We start from the raw sequence: 5,000 nt of genomic DNA, 5'->3' as shown, positions 1-5,000 counted from the left end.
ACTGCTCTTTCTCTGTCTCTCCCTCCATACTGCTCTGTCTCTTTCTCTCTCTCCCTCATCCTCTTTCTCTCTCTCTCCCTCCATCCCTCTCTTTCTCTCTCTCCCTCCATACTGCTCTTTCCATCCCTCTCTTTCTCTCTCTCCCTCCATCCCTCTCTTTCTCTCTCTCCCTCCATACTGCTCTTTCTGTCTCTTTCTCTCTCTCCCTCCATCCCTCTCTTTCTCTCTCTCCCTCCATCCCTCTCTTTCTCCCTCCATACTGCTCTTTCCATTTACATTACATTTACATTTAAGTCATTTAGCAGACGCTCTTATCCAGAGCGACTTACAAATTGGTGCATTCACCTTATGACATCCAGTAGAACAGTCACTTTACAATAGTGCATCTAAATCTTAAAGGGGGGGGGGGGTGAGAAGGATTACTTATCCTATCCTAGGTATTCCTTAAAGAGGTGGGGTATCAGGTGTCTCCGGAAGGTGGTGATTGACTCCGCTGTCCTGGCGTCTCTCTCTCTAGGAACAGTGGGTTAACTGCCTGTTCAGGGGCAGAACGACAGATTTGTACCTTGTCAGCTCGGGGATTCGAACTTGCAACCTTCCGGTTACTAGTCCAACGCTCTAACCACTAGGCTACCCTGCTGCCCCCATATAGTGCAGTACTAATGACCAGAGAACCGAGGGTGATGCCTGTTCCCTGTATAGTGCAGTACTAATGACCAGAGAACCGAGGGTGGTGTCTGTTCCCTGTATAGTGCAGTACTAATGACCAGAAAACCGAGGGTGGTGTCTGTTCCCTGTATAGTGCAGTACTAATGACCAGAGAACCGAGGGTGATGCCTGTTCCCTGTATAGTGCAGTACTAATGACCAGAGAACCGAGGGTGATGCCTGTTCCCTGTATAGTGCAGTACTAATGACCAGAGAACCGAGGGTGGTGTCTGTTCCTAATGACCAGAAAAACCGAGGGTGGTATAGTGCAGTACTAATGACCAGAGAACCGAGGGTGGTGTCTGTTCCCTGTATAGTGCAGTACTAATGACCAGAGAACCGAGGGTGATGTCTGTTCCCTGTATAGTCTCTCCCTTCATCCCTCTCTTTCTCTCTCTCCCTCCATACTGCTCTTTCCATCCCTCTCTTTCTCTCTCTCCCTTCATACTGCTCTTTCCATCCCTCTCTTTCTCTCTCTCCCTCCATACTGCTCTTTCCATCCCTCTCTTTCTCTCTCTCCCTCCATACTGCTCTTTCCATCCCTCTCTTTCTCTCTCTCCCTCCATACTGCTCTTTCCATCCCTCTCTTTCTCTCTCTCCCTCCATCCCTCTCTTTCTCTCTCTCCCTCCATCCCTCTCTTTCTCTCTCTCCCTCCATCCCTCTCTTTCTCTCTCTCCCTCCATCCCTCTCTTTCTCTCTCTCCCTTCATCCCTCTCTTTCTCTCTCTCCCTTCATCCCTCTCTTTCTCTCTCTCCCTCCATCCTGCTCTTTCCATCCCTCTCTTTCTCTCTCTCCCTCCATCCCTCCCTTTCTCTCTCTCACTATATCGTTCTCTCTCCTCTCTCTCGTTCTCTCTCCTCTCTCTCGTTCTCTCTCCTCTCTCTCGTTCTCTCTCCTCTCTCTCGTTCTCTCTCCTCTCTCTCGTTCTCTCTCCTCTCTCTCGTTCTCTCTCCTCTCTCTCGTTCTCTCTCCTCTCTCTCGTTCTCTCTCCTCTCTCTCGTTCTCTCTCCTCTCTCTCCTCTCTCTCGTTCTCTCTCCTCTCTCTCGTTCTCTCTCCTCTCTCTCGTTCTCTCTCCTCTCTCTCGTTCTCTCTCCTCTCTCTCGTTCTCTCTCCTCTCTCTCGTTCTCTCTCCTCTCTCTCGTTCTCTCTCCTCTCTCTCGTTCTCTCTCCTCTCTCTCGTTCTCTCTCCTCTCTCTCGTTCTCTCTCCTCTCTCTCGTTCTCTCTCCTCTCTCTCGTTCTCTCTCCTCTCTCTCGTTTCTCTCCTCTCTCTCGCTTTCTGTCCTCTCTCTCTCTCGCTTTCTGTCCTCTCTCTCTCTCGCTTTCTGTCCTCTCTCTCTCTCGCTTTCTCTCCTCTCTCTCTCTCGCTTTCTCTCCTCTCTCTCTCTCGCTTTCTCTCCTCTCTCTCTCTCGCTTTCTCTCCTCTCTCTCTCTCTCGTTTTCTCCCTCTCTCTCTCTCTCGTTTTCTCTCTCTCTCTCTCTCTCTCGTTTTCTCTCCTCTCTCTCTCTCTCTCCTCTCTCTCTCTCTCTCTCTCTCTCTCTCTCTCTCTCTCTCTCTCTCTCTCTCTCGTTTTCTCTCTCCTCTCTCTCGTTTTCTCTCTCGTTCTCTGTTCTCTCTCTCTCTCTCTATCTCTCTGATTATATCCGTCACTTCCTCAGGACGGATCTCTTCTTCTCCTCCGTCCCCAGTAAATACATCTTCCTCAAGTCGTTTCCTGTCTCTCCTCCAGGCCTCCCGTACGTCGGCCGACTCCTCTGCCGGGCCCACTAACCACTCAGCATTATCTAACGCCACAAATGGCATTTCATTAGCTTGTTATCCCCGCGGAGGCCTGAACGCTGTACGCTCAATAGCATTATGGGTAATTTCTCATAAAAGACACATTATTGATCCTGGGCTTGGCCCGGGCCCTTACTCTACGTCTGGGTCCCAAACAGCACCCTATTCCCTATGTAGTGCACTACTTTGGACCAGGATCTATAGGGGTAGTGCACTACTTTTTTACCTTTCTCTCCCTGTCTAACTATCCCCTCACTCTCTCTCTTCCTCCCTTTCTCTCCCTGTCTAACTATCTCCTCACTCTCTCCCTTCCTCCCTTCCTCTCCCTCTCCTTCCCCCCGTCCAACTATCCCCTCACTCTCTCTCTTCCTCTCCCAGTCTGCCTCTCCTTCTCCCTGTCTAACTCCCCTCACTCTCTCTCTTCCTCCCTTTCTCTCCCTGTCTAACTATCCCCTCACTCTCTCTCTTCCTCCCTTTCTCTCCCTGTCTAACTATCTCCTCACTCTCTCCCTTCCTCCCTTCCTCTCCCTCTCCTTCCCCCCGTCCAACTATCCCCTCACTCTCTCTTCCTCTCCCAGTCTGCCTCTCCTTCTCCCTGTCTAACTCCCCTCACTCTCTCTCTTCCTCCCTTTCTCTCCCTGTCTAACTATCTCCTCACTCTCTCCCTTCCTCCCTTCCTCTCCCTCTCCTTCCCCCCGTCCAACTATCCCCTCACTCTCTCCCTTCCTCTCCCAGTCTGCCTCTCCTTCCCCCATCCAACTATCCCCTCACTCTCTCCCTTCCTCTCCCAGTCTGCCTCTCCCTCCCCCTGTCCAACTATCCCCTCACTCTCTCTCTTCCTCTCCCAGTCTGCCTCTCCTTCTCCCTGTCTAACTCCCCTCACTCTCTCTCTTCCTCCCTTTCTCTCCCTGTCTAACTATCCCCTCACTCTCTCTCTTCCTCCCTTTCTCTCCCTGTCTAACTATCTCCTCACTCTCTCCCTTCCTCCCTTCCTCTCCCTCTCCTTCCCCCCCGTCCAACTATCCCCTCACTCTCTCTCTTCCTCTCCCAGTCTGCCTCTCCTTCTCCCTGTCTAACTCCCCTCACTCTCTCTCTTCCTCCCTTTCTCTCCCTGTCTAACTATCTCCTCACTCTCCCTTCCTCCCTTCCTCTCCCTCTCCTTCCCCCCGTCCAACTATCCCCTCACTCTCTCTCTTCCTCTCCCAGTCTGCCTCTCCCTCCCCCTGTCTAACTATCCCCTCACTCTCTCCTTCCTCTCCCTGTCTAACTATCCCTCACTCTTCTCTCTCCTCTCCCAGTCTGCCTCTCCTTCTCCCTGTCTAACTCCCCTCTCTCTCTCTCTCTTCCTCTCCCAGTCTCCTCTCTCTCTTCCTCTCCCAGTCTGCCTCTCCCTCCCTGTCTAACTCCCCTCACTCTCTCCTTCCTCCCTGTCTAACTATCCCCTCACTCTCTCTCTTCCTCTCCCAGTCTGCCTCTCCTTCTCCCTGTCTAACTATCCCCTCACTCTCTCCCTTCCTCTCCCTGTCTAACTATCCCCTCACTCTCTCTCTTCCTCTCCCAGTCTGCCTCTCCTTCTCCCTGTCTAACTATCCTCTCACTCTCTCTCTTCCTCTCCCAGTCTGCCTCTCCTTCTCCCTGTCTAACTATCCTCTCACTCTCTCTCTTCCTCTCCCAGTCTGCCTCTCCTTCTCCCTGTCTAACTATCCTCTCACTCTCTCTCTTCCTCCCCCTGTCTAACTATCCCCTCACTCTCTCTCTTCCTCCCCCTGTCTAACTATCCCCTCACTCTCCCTTCCTCCTTTCTCTCCTGTCTAACTATCCCCTCACTCTCTCCCTTCCTCCCTTTCTCTCCCTGTCTATCTCTTCACTCTCTCCCTTCCCCCTGTCTAACTATCCCCTCACTCTCTCCCTTCCTCCCTCCCTCTCCTTCCCCCTGTCTAACTATCTCCTCTCTCTCTCTTCCTCTCCCAGTCTGCCTCTCCTCCCCCTGCAAATAAATAAAATAAAAAATCCTACAATGTGATTTTCTGGAGAGAAAAAAATTCCACTCATTTTGTCTGTCATAGTTGAAGTGTACCAATGATGAAAATGACAGACCTCATCTTTTTAAGTGGGAGAACTTGCACAATTGGTGGCTGAATAAATACTTTTTTGCCCCACTGTATACAGAGAGACCATCCATCTGTCTCCTCTACCCTCATATACAGAGAGACCATCCATCTGTCTCCTCATATACAGAGAGACCATCCATCTGTCTCCTCTATACCCATCCATACAGAGAGACCATCCATCTGTCTCCTCTACCCTCATATACAGAGAGACCATCCATCTGTCTCCTCATATACAGAGAGACCATCCATCTGTCTCCTCTATCACAGACAGAGACCATCCATCTGTCTCCTCTACCCTCATATACAGAGAGACCATCCATCTGTCTCCTCTACCCTCATATACAGAGAGACCATCCATCTGTCTCCTCATATACAGAGAGACCATCCATCTGTCTCCTCTAC

At 51.2% G+C, this 5,000-nt stretch overlaps 1 protein-coding gene across 1 annotated transcript in view; it reads left to right on the top strand.

The window, feature by feature from the left end:
• The window catches only part of LOC123995639 (rho guanine nucleotide exchange factor 39-like), a 91,795-nt gene that overhangs the window by 68,280 nt on the left and 18,515 nt on the right, over nucleotides 1-5,000 (top strand). The window lies entirely within an intron of this gene.

This window comes from Oncorhynchus gorbuscha, linkage group LG14 (assembly GCF_021184085.1).
Source record: "Oncorhynchus gorbuscha isolate QuinsamMale2020 ecotype Even-year linkage group LG14, OgorEven_v1.0, whole genome shotgun sequence".
NCBI lineage: Eukaryota > Metazoa > Chordata > Actinopteri > Salmoniformes > Salmonidae > Oncorhynchus > Oncorhynchus gorbuscha.
This window is presented reverse-complemented; position numbering and strand designations above follow the sequence as displayed.